Source organism: Lithobates pipiens, unplaced genomic scaffold (genome assembly GCF_037356315.1).
Source record: "Lithobates pipiens isolate NorthernLeopardFrog02 unplaced genomic scaffold, aLitPip1_a1.2 Scaffold_25, whole genome shotgun sequence".
Classification (NCBI taxonomy): Eukaryota; Metazoa; Chordata; class Amphibia; order Anura; family Ranidae; genus Lithobates; species Lithobates pipiens.
Window position 1 is genome coordinate 107,336,951 of NW_027507787.1, and position 19,592 is coordinate 107,356,542.

Consider the following 19,592-nt stretch of genomic DNA (forward strand, 5'->3'; position numbering starts at 1 on the left):
TGCTTTTCAGAGAGTTGTATAATATAGGCGACCAATAGGACATTCAAATGGCTTAATATTGCAGGGAGGAAGTATCGCGGTTCAACGGTAAGAGATTGAAAGAAATAGTTGTGTTAGTCTAAATTTAAAGGATATGCCGGTACCAATGAGAAAGCTTATATTAGACTAGTTGATCTTTGCATTACACAATCCTATTATTATTATTATTAAGATCATAGTGCAGAGAGATACTCAGTTAATGTCAGATATACTCGGTTAATGTCAGAAAAGCAATAAAACTGTTTACATCGTTAGCGAGCGATAGTTACATTACTCTTAGTATGTGCAGCATGTCTGGTAGCAAATGGATGGTTTTGTGAACATTTTGCATTACCGTACAATTAGCGGTAGAACTCATCGAAGTGAATAGATTTAACCGGATTTTGGGATAGTACTCTCTATTTCTAATAAGAAATAAAGAAAAATAAGTCAGGATGGTGTGTCAGGACTGTCACATACTCAATGTGACAGTTGATGTGGAGAATTAGAAATATGCAAAATAGAGCAAAAGAGTACATGGTTTATTTATATGTATGATAGTTTTATTGCATGCTTGATGTGGATGATTAAAATCGTGTAGTGAGTATAATCTATATTTAGGATAAGAATGAAAAGGCATAACATGGCAATGAGACAAACTCCATTAGAGATGTGCGCTAGATGAAATGATGAAATGTCTCTGTATAGCCCAGATTGTCTTCTGTTATCACTTAGCCTACCCTCTAAATTCACTAGCCTCTCTATATACACCAGCATGTTTACACTAGCCGATCTTCTGCATACAATAGCCTGTCTTCGATATACACTAGCCTATGTTCTGAATACACTAGCCCGTCTTCTGTCTTCTGTATGCCCTAGCCTGTCTTCTGTATACATTAGTCTCTCTGTATAAACTAACATCTCTGTATACCCCAAACTGTCTTCTGTAAAAACTCTCTTTATAGCCTGTCTAGCCTTTCTTCTGTACACACTAGCTTCTCTGTATACACTAACCAGGCTTCTATATACAATAGCTTCACTCTATGCACTAGCCTCTCTGTATAATATAACCTCTCTGTATACCCTAGATAGTGTTCTGCATACACTAGCCTCTCCGTAGAAGCCAGCCTTTATTCTGTATTCACTAGCCTTTCTTCTGTATGCTGTAGTCTTCTATATATACTATATATACTAGCTTCTCTGTAGCTTCTTCACCCTTGCATCTCTGTAAACACTGTGTAAACTAGCCAGTCTTATGTATACACTCGCCGACTGTATACACTAGACTCTCTGAATACACTAAACTCTCTGTATACCACAGCCTGTCTTCTGTATACACTAGACTGTAAAAACTAGCTAGAATACACCAGCCTGTCTTCTGTACCCACTAGACTCTCTGTATACACTACCCAGTCTTCTGTATAGAATGTCAGCTTTGATGTATACCCCAAGCCTGTCTTCTGTATACACTAACCTCTCTATATACACTAACATCTTTGTATATACTAGCCTCTCTTTAAACTAGCCTCTCTGTGTACCCCAGCCTCACTGTTTACTCTAGCATCTCTGTATACTCAAGCCTATCTACATACACGAGTCTGTATTCTGTATTCACTAGCCTTTCTTCTGTATGACTGTATAGTCTTCTATATATACCAGCTTCTCTGTACACCCTAGCACTACTATATATACTAGCTTCTCTGTAGCTTCTTCACCCTTGCATCTCTGTAAACACTGTGTAAACTAGCCAGTCTTATGTATACACTCGCCGACTGTATACACTAGACTCTCTGAATACACTAAACTCTCTGTATACCACAGTCTGTCTTCTGTATACACTAGACTGTAAATACTAGCTAGAATACACCAGCCTGTCTTCTGTACCCACTAGACTCTCTGCATGCACTACCCAGTTTTCTGTATACACTGTCATCTTTGATGTATACCCAAGCCTGTCTTCTGTATACACTAGCTTCTCTATATGCACTGTCCTTTCTGTATACACTCGACTCTCTCTATACACTAACCTCTCTATATACACTAACATCTTTGTATATACTAGCCTCTCTTTAAACTAGCCTCTCTGTGTACCCCAGCCTCACTGTTTACTCTAGCATCTCTGTATACTCAAGCCTATCTACATACACGAGTCTGTATTCTGTATTCACTAGCCTTTCTTCTGTATGACTGTATAGTCTTCTATATATACCAGCTTCTCTGTACACCCTAGCACTACTATATATACTAGCTTCTCTGTAGCTTCTTCACCCTTGCATCTCTGTAAACACTGTGTAAACTAGCCAGTCTTATGTATACACTCGCCGACTGTATACACTAGACTCTCTGAATACACTAAACTCTCTGTATACCACAGTCTGTCTTCTGTATACACTAGACTGTAAATACTAGCTAGAATACACCAGCCTGTCTTCTGTACCCACTAGACTCTCTGCATGCACTACCCAGTTTTCTGTATACACTGTCATCTTTGATGTATACCCAAGCCTGTCTTCTGTATACACTAGCTTCTCTATATGCACTGTCCTTTCTGTATACACTCGACTCTCTCTATACACTAACCTCTCTATATACACTAACATCTTTGTATATACTAGCCTCTCTTTAAACTAGCCTCTCTGTGTACCCCAGTCTCACTGTTTACTCTAGCATCTCTGTATACTCAAGCCTATCTACATACACGAGTCTGTATTCTGTATTCACTAGCCTTTCTTCTGTATGCTGTAGTCTTCTATATATACCAGCTTCTCTGTACACCCTAGCACTGTAACAGTGCTAGGTTCCTGTATTACAGAAACAGAACACCAGCAATAAGGTGTATACTGTACAGGAGGCAAACAACACCCACTCTAACTTTTGCACTGCAGATGCATGTATTGCAGAAATTGAACACCAGTAATAAAGGGTAGCTTCAGGTGTGTACTGTGCAGGAGGCACTAACACCCACTGTAACAGTGCTAGGTTCCCAAGCAGTAAAGACACTGTCCCTGCCTATCGTCCTCTTTCCCTGACCACCGCAACACACTATACAAGGCCGCCGCGCTGGCGGCCTTATATAGTGTGGGGTGTGTACTAAACCCCCCTGAGCTATAATTGGCCACAGGAATCCTGCCTGTGGTGAATTGTGGCTCTCCTCACAGAGGATGTCACATCTGTTCTTATTATATAGAACCTATTATGCTCCTCGTAAACTTTTTCAGTTTGGCCGAACGGCCGGATGCAAGTTGCCCCCGGTGCGGGAACATGGGGGGAGACATGATGCACATGTTTTGGAGATGCCCGAAGTTGATCGGCTACTGGACAGAGGTGACAGGAACCATTGATCGGGTGTTTGGAACCTCCACCAGGATGGAGGCGAAGTATTGTCTCCTGGGATTAGTTGAAGGAGTTGGAAACCCGGGAAGTAGCCAGATGGCAGTTCTGGGATGCCTATTTCAGGCAAGGAAACTGATTGCCCAACCCTGCTTAGCCTCCAATGTTGGCAATGACTTGTTTTTTTTCGCTTGTTTCCCAAGATGACCATGTTGGCGTTTGTCAAGATGGTTGACAGTGCCCGAAGAGATCGCCTATGGCCCCATCACCTTGAAAGTGCCTGATCTTGTCTGATCTCAGAGGCTAAGCATTGTCGGGCCTGATTAGTAACTGGATGGGAGACCAACTGGGAATACCAGGTGCCGTAGGATTCTTTTTATGTTGTTGGCGTTGACATGTTTTTTTTTTTCCGCTTGTTTCCCAAGGTGGTCATCTTGGCATTTGTCAAGAGGGCTGAGAGAGCCGAAAGAAATCTCCTACGGCCCTGAAAGCGCCCGATCTCATCTGATCTCAGAGGCTAAGCAGGGTCCGGCCTGGATAGTACCTAATTAAAGGTGCCGTAGGAATCTTTTTATATTGTTGGCTTTGACCTGTTTTTCTTTCGCTAGTTTCTCATCTGATCTCGGAGGCCTAGCAGTGTACGGCCTGGTTAATACCTGTATGGGAGACCATCTGTGAATACCAGGTGCCGTAGGCTTCTTTTTATGTTGTTGGCGTTTACCTGTTTATTTTCGCTTGTTTTCCAAGGCATTTAACAAGAGGGTTGAGAGTGCCCGAAGAGATCACCTACGGCCCCATCACCCTGAAAGCGCCCAATCTCATCTGATCTCAGAGGCTAAACAGTGTCGGGCCTGGTTAGTACCTGGATGGGAGACCGCCTGGAAATACCAGGTGCCATAGGCTTCTTTTTATGTTGTTGGCTTTGAACTGTTTATTTCGCTTGTTTCTCAAAGCGACCATCTTGGTGTTTGTCAAGAGGGTTGGGCGTGTCTTGAAGAGAACGCTTACGGCCACATCACCCTGAAAGCACCCGATCTCATCTGATTTCAGAGGCTTAGCAGCGTCAGGCCTGGTTAGTACCTGGATGGGAGACTGCCTGGGAAGACCAGGTGACATAGAAGGATCTGGCCTGGTTAGTGTCTTGATTGGGAGATCGCCTGGGAATACCGGATGCCGTAGGATTCTTTTTATGTTGTAGGCGTTGACCTGTTTTTTTTCAAACAAACGGGACTCCAAATGGGTACTATTGAGTACAAGATATCTGCCTACACGGATGACATGCTGTTCTCGCTGACGAATCCCAGAGTTTCCTTGCCAAATCTCCTTCGGGAATTCCAGATATACGTGATACTTCTTGAAATCAAAGGCCATGGGGGGTTACAGTCCCCCCGCAAACGTTAATAGACTTGCAGTCCAATTTTCGATTTAAATGGACCCATACAGCCCTTAAGTACTTAGGTACTTACATTCCACCGGACATCGTGCGTACGTTTATGTTGAACTTCCCCCCACCCCTTGTCACTAAGATCCGCAGTTTGCTTCACGGGTGGCATTCTGGCCTCCATTCCTGGTTCAGGAGATGCAATCTCATTAAAATGAACATACTCCCTAAATTTACTTATCTTTTCCAAGCTCTCCCGGTCCAGATTCCAGTCCCGTTTTTTAAGCAAGCTCAATCCTTGCTCACTCAATTTAACTGGGCCCACAAAAATCCCAGACTTAAGCGGTCACAGCTGACATTGTCTAAACAACAGGGAGGGTTGGTTCTCCCTGACTTGCGACGCTACTACCTGGCCTCCCATCTGGGGCGTGTATTGGACTGGAATCGAAACAAACTTTCTAAGCTCACTCCCGAATTCCGCTAAGAAGCGCCATGTGGTGCTATAAGTATTTACCCACAGAATTTATGTCACATCCCACTATAGGGGCTTAGTTGAAAGTCAGTCACCTGATCGCTACCCAAAACACACTCACGTCTTTGACTTCCCTATTCCCTATACGTGGCCATCCAACCTTTGAACTGGGGACCCACTTAGAAATTCCAACCTAGACAATGCATCTAAATTCGTCATTGATGGAAAATGGCCTTCTTTCTCAACCCTAACAGATCCGACAGGGCTTTTTCAACTGCCTTTTTGGAGAGCGGCGCAACGACATCATTTTCTCCATTCCATCCCCAATCCTCAAATGTTCGCCCGCCTTCAGACGGAGTTTGAGACTCTATGCAGGAGCGAAGGCCCTTTGGCCCACATTCTCTCTCAAACAGATTACCCACACTTAACCTGTCTGTCCAACTGGGAAAAGGACCTTAATTGCTAATTTTCCCCAGCACAGAGACAACGCATTATCACTTTGGCTCTCAAAATGTCGCTGTGCACGAAGATACAGGAGACGAATTTTAAACTTCTCACCAGGTGGTATTTGACACCATCAAAGCTGCAGAAATGTTTCCCCTCTTCCTCGAACATATGCTGGAGGTGTGGAGAAGAAGAGGGCACGTTGCTGCACATTTTTTGGTCCTGCCCCAGCTTGGTGGACTTCTGGACAGAGATCCGATGCATAACACAAAAATTCACAGACTTCTCCATCCAGGAAGAGGCTGCATTCTTTCTCTTGCACCATTCACAGATTCCCATTAAGAAGTACAAAAAAAAATCAATTTTACGGCATGTGATAAATGCGGCGAAATCCTGCATCCCTCTCTATTGGAAAAAATGTTCCCCTCCTTTCATTACTCACTGGCTTAGGAAAATAGAGGACATTAAAAAAAATGGAGGACTTGATCCTCACATCACAAGGTAAACAAGACTTTTTTAAACAAACCTGAGACATCTGGAATACCTTTATATTCTACCTGGAAGGATGTCGCCTGCTATCGCCTTAGTGCTCTGAGCTTTCCTTGACTGGCCCCTTGGACAGTGGCTGCCATCGTGTCTCGTCCCCTCTTCTCCTTTCCTGATCTTTCAACCCTTCTCTTTTCTGCCTTCCTCCCCTATCTCTCACCCCCTCCACCCCCTCTCTCTTTTGGAAAAAGTGGAAAATTGGGAATGACGGCCCCACACCCCCCTCTGGATGGATTATGCCGGAGGGACCTGGGGTTTTATATGACCCTGGATCTTGGTACAGTACTTTATCTGTGCCTCGAATCATTGTGATTGATGGAAGGCAGACTCACAGTTGCGAATATACCTGTATCAAGTATTGTTCAGCTGCTTTTTGCTCTGTATTTCTCTGTTGCATTATGTACTCGGGGGACCGTCTTCCCCTATTTGGAGAAAAAATTATATTTGAAAAAAAAAAGAAGCCTACGACACCTGGTATTCCCAGGCGGTCTCCCATCCAGGCATTAACCAGGCCCAACCCTGCTTAGCCTCCAAGATCAGACGAGATGGAACAGATTCAGGGTGATGTGGCCGTAGCCAATATCTTCAGGCACTCTCAACTCTCTTGACAAACACCAAGATGGTCACCTTGGAAACAAGCAGAAAAAAATAGGTCAACGGCAACAACATAAAAAGAAGCCTACGGCATCTGGAAATCCCAGGCGGTCTCCCATCCAGGTACTAAACTGGTCCCAACCCTGCTTAGCCTCTGAGATCAGATGAGATTGGGCTCTTTCAGGGTGGTGTAGCCGTAGGAGATTTCTTCAGGCACTCTCAACCTTGACTAACGCCAATATGGTCACCTTGGGAAACAAACAAAAAAATCAAGTCAACGCCAACAACATGAGAAGAAGTCTACAGCACCTAGTATTCCCAGGTGGTCTCCCATCCAGGTATTAACAAGGCCCAACCCTGTTTAGTCTCTGAGATCAGACGAGATCTGGTGCTTTCAGGGTTATGTGGCCATAGGCGAGCTCTTCAGGCACTCTCAACCCTCTTGACAAACACCAAGATGGTCACCTTGGTAAACAAACAAAAAAAAAAAACAAGTCAACGCCAACAACATAAAAAGAAGCCTTCAGCACCTAGTATTCCCAGGTGGTCTCCAATCCAGGTACTAGCAAGGCCCGACCCTGTTTAGCCTCTGAGATCAGAGGAGATCGGGCGCTTTCAGGCTTATGTGCCCATAGGCAATCTCTTTTGGGCACTTTCAACCCTCTTGACAAATGTCAAGATAGTCACCTTGGGAAACAAGCGAAAAAAAAACAGGTCAATGTCAACAACATAAAAAGAAGACTACGGCACCTGGTATTCCAAAGCCATCTCCCATCCAGGGACTAACTAGGCCCAACCCTTCTTAGCCTCAGAGATGAGAAGAGATAGGGCTCTTTCAGGGTGATGCTGCTGTAAGCGAACTCTTTGGGCACTCTCAACCCTCTTGACAAATGCCAAGATGGTCACCTTGGGAAACAAGCGAAAAAAAAAAAAATGAATCAACGCCAACAACATAAAAAGAAGCCTACAATAACTGGTATTCCCAGGTGGTCTCCCATGCAGGTACTAACCAGGCCCGACTCTTCTTAGCCTCCAAGATCAGACGAGATTTGGTGCTTTCAGAGTGATGTGGCCATAGGCAATCTCTTCAGGCACTCTCAACCCTCTTGACAAACACCAAGATGGTCACTTTGGGAAACAAGCGAAAAAAAAACAGGTCAACACCAACAACATAAAAAGAAGTCTACGACACCTGGTATTCCCAGGTGGTCTCCCATCCAGGTACTAACAAGGCCCGACTCTCCTTAGCCTCCAACATCAAACGAGATTGGGTGCTTTCAGGGTGATGTGCCCGTAGGCAATCTCTTCAGGCACTTTCAACCCTCTTGACAAACGCCAAGATTACCTTGGGAAACAAGCAAAAAAAAAAAAAAAAGTCGGAAGCTAGAGACAATTCGGCCCGAGTCCTCAATTTAATCCATGTGGCGCATGTACAGGGAAGGCCCTTGCTTATGTTGTCAACGGACGCGGAGAAGGCCTTTGACAGGGTGGCCTGGCACTTTATGCAGGCCACCCTGGAACATATAGGTCTTGGCCCCAACATGATGAGCTGGGTAATGTCGCTTTACTCCACGCCGTCGGCAGCGGTACGGGTAAACGAGTGGTGCTCGGACTCTTTCCCCATCACTAATGGGACGAGGCAGAGGTGCCCTCTGTCTCCCCTAATTTTTATTCTGACACTGGAACCACTTATGTGTCACGCTGACGATCTAATTTTTTCCGTCTCCAATCCACACATTCCCAATATACTTGCGTCTCTACAGTGATACGGCAGCCTATCAAACTATAAAATCAATTGCGCCAAGTCGGCTGTATTGAATATATCGGTCCCGGATGGTGAGGCCAAGAGGCTCCGCTCCGCTTTTACATTCTACTGGGCTGAAAAATCTATACGTTACCTGGGCGTTGACATCGCAGCGGATTTAGCGCAATTGTACCCGCTTAATTTTGTCCCTCTCCTGGATAGACTGAAATCTGATTTGGGAAACTGGCATGCTTTAACACTGACCTGGTTCGGGCGCTGTAATGCATTCAAAATGACGGCCCTCCCGCGGATCTTATCCATGTTCCAGACATTACCGATCCGGTTACCCCCAATTTTTTTCAGACAACTGAAGGTGCTGCTCCGGGACTTTATTTGGGCGCGCAAACCGCCCAGAGCCCGTTTGCAATTGCTTGCCAGACCAAAGGACAAGGGGGGTCTGGGTCTCCCAGATCTCAGACAATACTACAGAGTGACTCTGCTAGCGAGAGTCGTTGATTGGCATTGTAATGGCCCACACAAGCAGTGGGTGGAGATAGAGATTGAGGATGGATCCATTCCCCTATTGACCTCCCCGTGGCTCCTGTCCTCCCTACCAAAAGACCTCAGAGATCACCCCGTAGTGGGAGCTACGTTGGCTGTTGTGCGGAGGTTGTTCCTCTGCACACACATTTCTCCCCTGCCATCACCAATGACTCCGGTTATAGGTAATCCAGACTTCCCACCAGGATTTACCAACAAGAAACTGCGACAGTTGACAGTGGTGGGGAAACAGCGTCTGGGAGAGGTGTGGCCCTCGGGAGGGCTCCCGACCACGCAAACTGTCGCCCAGCTTTCTGACCCTCCGCTTGACTTGTTTAGTGCTTATCAACTTCGTCACTTTCTTCTGGCCATACAAAGGGCCCCCTACACTCCTAGAGACCTGACACCCTATCAATCCATCTGTCACAAAAGGGAACCGGTGCGACACACCCTCTCCCTCCTGTACAACCTATTGAGTAGTCAGGAGGAGGAGTCGACCCCCACCATTTATCCACAAATGGGAGAGGGACCTAGGCATCACATTTACCCCACAACAGATAGGGAAGATCCTGATCTTAGTACATAAAGCTTCCATCGCAAACCAATATCAAGAATCGGGATACAAGATAGTCTCACGCTGGTATAGAGTCCCATACCTTCTGAATAAAATGGATAGATCGATCCCGGATGTTTGTTGGAGGTGAAATTCAGATACGGGGTCCATGGGACACCTTTTCTGGGCATGCCCGGCCTTGAGGAACTTTTGGGTTCCCAGCAGCGTGCCTACTACACTTGACCGAACAGCCTGTTCGAAAATACAAAAAAACCCTCACGATGCAACTCCTGAATGCCGCCCGGGCCTGGATTCCTGCACTGTGGAGGCAGCCTCAGCCCCCATCCAAGGTGCTGTGGTATTCCAAAGTCAATCATATTCTCCGGATGGAAGAATTGACCGCCACCCTTCACAACACTGAAGAGGCATTTAGTGTTACATGGAGACCCTGGAGGTATTTAACTGGTACTCGAGACTACATTCGGGAGGTGAGCAGTGCCTCTGTCCCAGAAAACGACTGAACATCTAACATTTACCTACGTAGGCCATGTCTGCCCTGGGTGGCATTCCCCCCCCCCCCCCCTCCCTTTTTGTCTTTATTTTTCTTTTTTTCCTCGCCGCCATCCCCCCCCTCCTCTCTCTCCGTCTTTGCACTCTCTTCTTCCCCCGTCCTCCCTTTTCACTATGCCATGTCTCCTTACTAGCCTTTGGGACCCAGAAGAACCCCAGGGTTCTGGACACGACCGGCTCATATTTTACTCTGGATCACATAGGTCATGATAAGCTGGCTCGCTGTGGTCCCAGTTGTTTTCCATGATTACATTTGTCCGAACGGAGCTGCACTAGTTATACTGTACTACATGTCGGAGGTGGGGTTTCTCTCTTTTCTGCATGAAACTGTAGGACTCCCCTCTGAGAACCCAGAGTTATTTGGCTGCCTATTTTTTGTTACCATGTAATTGTGACCCTGGGTCATGCTGTATGGTTGACTGTTATATTTATGTTGTTCTACTTAATAAAAGAATAAAACAAAAAAAAAAAATAAGTCAATGCCAACAAGTTAAAAAAAAAGCCTATGGCATCGAGAAATCCCAGGCGGTCTCCCATCCAGGTACTAACCAGGTCCCAACCCTGCTTACCCTCTGAGATCAAATGCACGCTCAACCCTCTTGACAAACGCCAAGATGGTCACCTTGGGAAACAAACAAAAAAAACAAGTCAACGCCAACAACATAAAAAGAAGCCTGCGGCATTTGGAAAACCCAGGCGGTCTCCCATCCAGGTACAAACCAGGCCCAACCCTGCTTAGCCTCTGAGACCAAACGAGATTGGGCGCTTTCAGGGTGTTGTGCCCGTAGGCAATTTCTTTGTGCACTCTCAACCCTCTTGACAAATGCCAAGATGGTCACCTTGGGAAACAAGGGAAAAAAAACAGGTCAAAGCCAACAACATAAAAAGAATCCTACGGCATCCGGTATTCCCAGGCGATCTCCCAATCAAGACACTAACCAGGCCAGATCCTTCTATGTCACCTGGTCTTCCCAGGCAGTCTCCCATCCAGGTACTAACCAGGCCTGACGCTGCTAAGCCTCTGAAATCAGACGAGATCGGGTGCTTTCAGGGTGATGTGGCCGTAAGCGTTCTCTTCAAGACACGCCCAACCCTCTTGACAAACGCCAAGATGGTCGCCTTGAGAAACAAGCGAAAAAAACAGTTCAAAGCCAACAACATAAAAAGAAGCCTATGGCACCTGGTATTCCCAGGCGGTCTCCCATCCAGGTACTAACCAGGCCCGACACTGTTTAGCCTCTGAGATCAGATGAGATTGGGCGCTTTCAGGGTGATGGGGCCGTAGGTGATCTCTTTGGGCACTCTCAACCCTCTTGTTAAACGCCAAGATTGTAACCTTGGGAAACAAGCGAAAATAAACAGGTAAACGCCAACAACATAAAAAGAAGCCTACGGCACCTGGTATTCACAGATGGTCTCCCATACAGGTATTAACCAGGCCGTACACTGCTAGGCCTCCGAGATCAGATGAGATTGTGCGCTTTCAGGGTGATGTGGCCATAGGTGTTCTATTTAGACACTCTCAACCCTCTTGACAAATACCAAGATGGTTATCTTGGGAAACAAGTGAAAAAAAATAGGACAACGCCAACAACATAGACCATGGCGGTCTGCCATTTGACCCAGACCCTGCTTAGCCTCTGAGATCGGGCGCTTTCAGGGTGATGTGACCTCAGGCGAACGCTTTGGGACATACTCAAAACTCTTGACTGATGCTAAAATGGTCACCTTGGGAAACAAGCGAAAGAAAAACAGGTCAAAGCCAACAATATAAAAAGATTCCTACGGCACCTTTAATTAGGTACTATCCAGGCCGGACCCTGCTTAGCCTCTGAGATCAGATGAGATTGGGCGCTTTCAGGGGGATGTGGCCATAGGAGAACTTTTTGGGCTCTCTCAGCCCTCTTGACAAATGCCAAGATGATCACCTTGGGAAACAAGCGGAAAAAGAAAACGAATCAACGCCAACAACATAAAAAGAAGCCTACAATAACTGGTATTCCCAGGTGGTCTCCCACCAGGTACTAAACAGGCCTGACTCTTCTTAGCCTCCAAGATCAGACGAGATTGGGTGCTTTCAGAGTGCTCGGACTCTTTCCCCATCACTAATGGGACGAGGCAGGGGTGCCCTCTGTCTCCCCTAATTTTTATTTTGACACTGGAACCACTTATGTGTCACATTCGGAATGACCAGAATATTACTGGCATATCCAAACCCTCGGCACACCACAAAATTGCGGCGTACGCTGACGATCTAAATTTTTTCGTCTCCAATCCACACATTTCGCTTCCCAATATACTCGCGGCTCTCCGGCGATACGGCAGCCTATCAAACTATAAAATCAATTGCACCGTCGGCTGTATTGAATATATCGGTCCCGGATGGTGAGGCCAAGAGGCTACTCTCCGCTTTTCCATTCTACTGAGCTGAAAAATCTATACGTTACCTGGGCGTTGACATCGCAGCGGATTTGGCGCAATTGTACCCGCTTAATTTTGTCCCTCTCCTGAATAGACTGAAATCTGATTTGGGAAACTGGCATGCTTTAACACTGACCTGGTTCGGGCGCTGTAATGCATTCAAAATGACGGCCCTCCCGCGGATCTTATACTTGTTCCAGACATTACCGATCCGGTTACCCCCAATTTTTTTCAGACAACTGCAGGTGCTGCTCCTGGACTTTATTTGGGCGCGCAAACCGCCCAGAGCCCGTTTGCAATTGCTTGCCAGACCAAAGGACAAGGGGGGTCTGGGTCTCCCAGATCTCAGACAATACTACAGAGCGACTCTGCTAGCGAGAGTCGTTGATTGGCATTGTAATGACCCACACAAACAGTGGGTGGAGATGGAGATTGAGGATGGATCCATTCCCCTATTGACCTCCCCGTGGCTCCTGTCTTCCCCACCAAAAGACCTCAGAGATCACCCCGTAGTGTGAGCCAAGTTGGCTGTTGTGCGGAGGTTGTTCCGCTGCACACACATTGCTCCCCTGCCGTCACCCATGACTCCGGTTATAGGTAATCCAGACTTCCCACCGGGATTTACCAACAAGAAACTGCGACAGTTGACAGTGGTGGGGAAACAGCGTCTGGGAGAGGTGTGGCCCTCGGGAGGGCTCCGACCACGCAAACTGTCGCGAGCTTTCTGACCCTCCGCTTGACTTGTTTAGTGCTTATCAACTTCATCACTTTCTTCTGGCCATACAAAGGGCCCCCTACACTCCTAGAGACCTGACGCCCTATGAATCCATCTGTCACAAAAGGGAACCTATGTGACACACCCTCTCCCTCCTCTACAACCTATTAAGTAGTCAGGAGGAGGAGTCGACCCCCACCATTTATCCACAAATGGGAGAGGGACTTTGGCATCACATTTACCCCACAACAGATAGGGAAGATCCTGACATTAGTACATAAAGCTTCCATCGCAAACCAATATCAAGAATCAGGATACAAGATAGTCTCACGCTGGTATAGAGTCCCATACCTTCTAAATAAAATGAATAGATCGATCCCGGATGTTTGTTGGAGGTGCAATTCAGATACGGGGACCATGGGACACATTTTCTGGGCATGCCCGGCCTTGAGGAAATTTTTGGTGGAGGTGACCGGGACGATAAAAACTCTCAGAAATGTAGATATCGCAGACAACCCAGCAGCGTGCCTACTACACTTGACCAAACAGCCTGTTCGAAAATACAAAAAAACCCTCACGATGCAACTCCTGAACGCCGCCCGGGCCTGCATTCCCACACTGTGGAGGAAGCCTCAGCCCCCATCCAAGGTGCTGTGGTATTCCAAAGTCAATCATATTCTCCGGATGGAAGAATTGACCGCCACCCTTCACAACACTGAAGAGGCATTTAGTGTTACATGGAGGCCCTGGAGGTATTTAACTGGTACTCGAGACTACATTCGGGAGGTGAGCAGTGCCTCTGTCCCAGAAAATGACTGAACATCTAACGTTTACCTACGTAGGCCATGTCTGCCTTGGGTGGCATTCCCCCCCCCCCTCCCTTTTTGTCTTTATTTTTCTTTTTTTCCTCGCCGCCATCCCCCCCCTCCTCTCTCTCCGTCTTTGCACTCTCTTCTTCCCCCGTCCTCCCTTTTCACTATGCCATGTCTCCTTACTAGCCTTTGGGACCCAGAAGAACCCCAGGGTTCTGGACACCTCCGGCTCATATTTTACTCTGGATCACATAGGTCATGATAAGCTGGCTCGCTGTGGTCCCAGTTGTTCTCCATGATTACATTTGTCTGAACGGAGCTGCATTAGTTATACTGTACTACATGTCGGAGGTGGGGTTTCTCTCTTTTCTGCATGAAACTGTAGGACTCCCCTCTGAGAACCCAGAGTTATTTGGCTGCCTATTTTTTGTTACCATGTAATTGTGACCCTGGGTCATGCTGTATGGTTGACTGTTATATTTATGTTGTTCTACTTAATAAAAGAATAAAACAAAAAAAAAAAATAAGTCAATGCCAACAAGTTAAAAAAAAAGCCTATGGCATCGAGAAATCCCAGGCGGTCTCCCATCCAGGTACTAACCAGGTCCCAACCCTGCTTACCCTCTGAGATCAAATGCACGCTCAACCCTCTTGACAAACGCCAAGATGGTCACCTTGGGAAACAAACAAAAAAAACAAGTCAACGCCAACAACATAAAAAGAAGCCTGCGGCATTTGGAAAACCCAGGCGGTCTCCCATCCAGGTACAAACCAGGCCCAACCCTGCTTAGCCTCTGAGACCAAACGAGATTGGGCGCTTTCAGGGTGTTGTGCCCGTAGGCAATTTCTTTGTGCACTCTCAACCCTCTTGACAAATGCCAAGATGGTCACCTTGGGAAACAAGGGAAAAAAAACAGGTCAAAGCCAACAACATAAAAAGAATCCTACGGCATCCGGTATTCCCAGGCGATCTCCCAATCAAGACACTAACCAGGCCAGATCCTTCTATGTCACCTGGTCTTCCCAGGCAGTCTCCCATCCAGGTACTAACCAGGCCTGACGCTGCTAAGCCTCTGAAATCAGACGAGATCGGGTGCTTTCAGGGTGATGTGGCCGTAAGCGTTCTCTTCAAGACACGCCCAACCCTCTTGACAAACGCCAAGATGGTCGCCTTGAGACACAAGCGAAAAAAACAGGTCAAAGCCAACAACATAAAAAGAAGCCTATGGCACCTGGTATTCCCAGGCGGTCTCCCATCCAGGTACTAACCAGGCCCGACACTGTTTAGCCTCTGAGATCAGATGAGATTGGGCGCTTTCAGGGTGATGGGGCCGTAGGTGATCTCTTTGGGCACTCTCAACCCTCTTGTTAAACGCCAAGATTGTAACCTTGGGAAACAAGCGAAAATAAACAGGTAAACGCCAACAACATAAAAAGAAGCCTACGGCACCTGGTATTCACAGATGGTCTCCCATACAGGTATTAACCAGGCCGTACACTGCTAGGCCTCCGAGATCAGATGAGATTGTGCGCTTTCAGGGTGATGTGGCCAAAGGTGTTCTGTTTAGACACTCTCAACCCTCTTGACAAATACCAAGATGGTTATCTTGGGAAACAAGTGAAAAAAATAGGACAACGCCAACAACATAGACCATGGCGGTCTCCCATTTGACCCAGACCCTGCTTAGCCTCTGAGATCGGGTGCTTTCAGGGTGATGTGACCTCAGGCGAACGCTTTGTTACATACTCAAAACTCTTGACTGATGCTAAAATGGTCACCTTGGGAAACAAGCGAAAGAAAAACAGGTCAAAGCCAACAATATAAAAAGATTCCTACGGCACCTTTAATTAGGTACTATCCAGGCCGGACCCTGCTTAGCCTCTGAGATCAGATGAGATTGGGCGCTTTCAGGGGGATGTGGCCATAGGAGAACTTTTTGGGCTCTCTCAGCCCTCTTGACAAATGCCAAGATGATCACCTTGGGAAACAAGCGGAAAAAGAAAACGAATCAACGCCAACAACATAAAAAGAAGCCTACAATAACTGGTATTCCCAGGTGGTCTCCCACCAGGTACTAAACAGGCCTGACTCTTCTTAGCCTCCAAGATCAGACGAGATTGGGTGCTTTCAGAGTGCTCGGACTCTTTCCCCATCACTAATGGGACGAGGCAGGGGTGCCCTCTGTCTCCCCTAATTTTTATTTTGACACTGGAACCACTTATGTGTCACATTCGGAATGACCCGAATATTACTGGCATATCCAAACCCTCGGCACACCACAAAATTGCGGCGTACGCTGACGATCTAAATTTTTTTCGTCTCCAATCCACACATTTCGCTTCCCAATATACTCGCGGCTCTCCGGCGATACGGCAGCCTATCAAACTATAAAATCAATTGCACCGTCGGCTGTATTGAATATATCGGTCCCGGATGGTGAGGCCAAGAGGCTACTCTCCGCTTTTCCATTCTACTGAGCTGAAAAATCTATACGTTACCTGGGCGTTGACATCGCAGCGGATTTGGCGCAATTGTACCCGCTTAATTTTGTCCCTCTCCTGAATAGACTGAAATCTGATTTGGGAAACTGGCATGCTTTAACACTGACCTGGTTCGGGCGCTGTAATGCATTCAAAATGACGGCCCTCCCGCGGATCTTATACTTGTTCCAGACATTACCGATCCGGTTACCCCCAATTTTTTCAGACAACTGCAGGTGCTGCTCCGGGACTTTATTTGGGCGCGCAAACCGCCCAGAGCCCGTTTGCAATTGCTTGCCAGACCAAAGGACAAGGGGGGTCTGGGTCTCCCAGATCTCAGACAATACTACAGAGCGACTCTGCTAGCGAGAGTCGTTGATTGGCATTGTAATGACCCACACAAACAGTGTGTGGAGATGGAGATTGAGGATGGATCCATTCCCCTATTGACCTCCCCGTGGCTCCTGTTCTCCCCACCAAAAGACCTCAGAGATCACCCCGTAGTGTGAGCCAAGTTGGCTGTTGTGCAGAGGTTGTTCCGCTGCACACACATTGCTCCCCTGCCGTCACCCATGACTCCGGTTATAGGTAATCCAGACTTCCCACCGGGATTTACCAACAAGAAACTGCGACAGTTGACAGTGGTGGGGAAACAGCGTCTGGGAGAGGTGTGGCCCTCGGGAGGGCTCCGACCACGCAAACTGTCGCGAGCTTTCTGACCCTCCGCTTGACTTGTTTAGTGCTTATCAACTTCATCACTTTCTTCTGGCCATACAAAGGGCCCCCTACACTCCTAGAGACCTGACGCCCTATGAATCCATCTGTCACAAAAGGGAACCTGTGCGACACACCCTCTCCCTCCTCTACAACCTATTAAGTAGTCAGGAGGAGGAGTCGACCCCCACCATTTATCCACAAATGGGAGAGGGACTTTGGCATCACATTTACCCCACAACAGATAGGGAAGATCCTGACATTAGTACATAAAGCTTCCATCGCAAACCAATATCAAGAATCAGGATACAAGATAGTCTCACGCTGGTATAGAGTCCCATACCTTCTAAATAAAATGAATAAATCGATCCCGGATGTTTGTTGGAGGTGCAATTCAGATACGGGGACCATGGGACACATTTTCTGGGTATGCCCGGCCTTGAGGAAATTTTTGGTGGAGGTGACCGGGACGATAAAAACTCTCAGAAATTTAGATATCACAGACAACCCAGCAGCGTGCCTACTACACTTGACCAAACAGCCTGTTCGAAAATACAAAAAAACCCTCACGATGCAACTCCTGAACGCCGCCCGGGCCTGCATTCCCACACTGTGGAGGAAGCCTCAGCCCCCATCCAAGGTGCTGTGGTATTCCAAAGTCAATCATATTCTCCGGATGGAAGAATTGACCGCCACCCTTCACAACACTGAAGAGGCATTTAGTGTTACATGGAGGCCTTGGAGGTATTTAACTGGTACTCGAGACTACATTCGGGAGGTGAGCAGTGCCTCTGTCCCAGAAAATGACTGAACATCTAACGTTTACCTACGTAGGCCATGTCTGCCTTGGGTGGCATTCCCCCCCCCCCTCCCTTTTTGTCTTTATTTTTCTTTTTTTCCTCGCCGCCATCCCCCCCCTCCTCTCTCTCCGTCTTTGCACTCTCTTCTTCCCCCGTCCTCCCTTTTCACTATGCCATGTCTCCTTACTAGCCTTTGGGACCCAGAAGAACCCCAGGGTTCTGGACACGACCGGCTCATATTTTACTCTGGATCACATAGGTCATGATAAGCTGGCTCGCTGTGGTCCCAGTTGTTCTCCATGATTACATTTGTCTGAACGGAGCTGCATTAGTTATACTGTACTACATGTCGAAGGTGGGGTTTCTCTCTTTTCTGCATGAAACTCTAGGACTCCCCTCTGAGAACCCAGAGTTATTTGGCTGCCTATTTTTTGTTACCATGTAATTGTGACCCTGGGTCATGCTGTATGGTTGACTGTTATATTTATGTTGTTCTACTTATACTTAAAAGAATAAAACAAAAAAATAAAATAAGTCAATGCCAACAACTTAAAAAAAAAGCCTATGGCATCGAGAAATCCCAGGCGGCCTCCCATCCAGGTACTAACCAGGTCCCAACCATGCTTAGCCTCTGAGATCAAATGAGATTTGGCTCCTTCAGGGTGATGCAGCCATAGTAGATTTTTTCAGGCATGCTCAACCCTCTTGACAAACGCCAAGATGGTCACCTTGGGAAACAAACAAAAAAAACAAGTCAACGCCAACAACATAAAAAGAAGCCTATGGAACCTGGTATTTCCATGCTTTCTCCCATCCAGGTACTAACCGACACTGTTTAGCCTCTGAGATCAGATCACGCTTTCAGGGTGATGGGGCCGTAGGTGATCTCTTTGGGCACTCTCAACCCTCTTGTTAAACGCCAAGATGGTCACCTTGGGAAACAAGCGAAAATAAACAGGTAAACGCCAACAACATAAAAAGAAGCCTACGGCACCTGGTATTCACAGATGGTCTCCCATAAAGGTATTAACCAGGCCGTACACTGCTAGGCCTCCGAGATCAGATGAGATTGTGCGCTTTCAGGGTGATGTGGCCATAGGTGTTCTATTTAGACACTCTCAACCCTCTTGACAAATACCAAGATGGTTATCTTGGGAAACAAGTGAAAATAAACAGGTCAACGCCAACAACATAGACCATGGCGGTCTCCCATCTGAACCAGACCCTGCTTAGCCTCTGAGATCGGGCGCTTTCAGGCGCTCGGCTCTTTTATATTCTTACTCTATGTCCACTTGGATAGTGGGGATAGAACCTGAAACCCGGATCAGTCAGGCCGAAGATGTCCTGTTCCCTCTGCAGCATGCCCAGGAGGATGTGCAAAAGCAGCTCCAGCAGCTGGCCCAGAAACAGGACGACCTTGAGAATAGGGCCCACAGATCTAACCTCCGCTTTATTGG

The 19,592-nt window shown here is 47.0% G+C and overlaps 9 pseudogenes; 2 read left to right on the forward strand and 7 right to left on the reverse strand.

The window, feature by feature from the left end:
• Nucleotides 1-3,600: 3,600 nt before the first annotated feature.
• Nucleotides 3,601-3,719, forward strand: LOC143931624 (5S ribosomal RNA; annotated as a pseudogene).
• Nucleotides 3,720-4,132: 413 nt separating this feature from the next.
• On the forward strand, nt 4,133-4,251 carry LOC143931339 (5S ribosomal RNA; annotated as a pseudogene).
• Nucleotides 4,252-6,650: 2,399 nt separating this feature from the next.
• LOC143931799 (5S ribosomal RNA) lies at nt 6,651-6,769 on the reverse strand (annotated as a pseudogene).
• Nucleotides 6,770-6,867: 98 nt separating this feature from the next.
• On the reverse strand, nt 6,868-6,987 carry LOC143931733 (5S ribosomal RNA; annotated as a pseudogene).
• Nucleotides 6,988-7,082: 95 nt separating this feature from the next.
• On the reverse strand, nt 7,083-7,201 carry LOC143931243 (5S ribosomal RNA; annotated as a pseudogene).
• Nucleotides 7,202-7,746: 545 nt separating this feature from the next.
• LOC143931011 (5S ribosomal RNA) lies at nt 7,747-7,865 on the reverse strand (annotated as a pseudogene).
• Nucleotides 7,866-7,965: 100 nt separating this feature from the next.
• LOC143931678 (5S ribosomal RNA) lies at nt 7,966-8,084 on the reverse strand (annotated as a pseudogene).
• A 3,276-nt stretch (nt 8,085-11,360) lies between these two features.
• On the reverse strand, nt 11,361-11,479 carry LOC143932600 (5S ribosomal RNA; annotated as a pseudogene).
• Nucleotides 11,480-15,360: 3,881 nt separating this feature from the next.
• On the reverse strand, nt 15,361-15,479 carry LOC143932601 (5S ribosomal RNA; annotated as a pseudogene).
• Between the last annotated feature and the right edge of the window lie 4,113 nt (nt 15,480-19,592).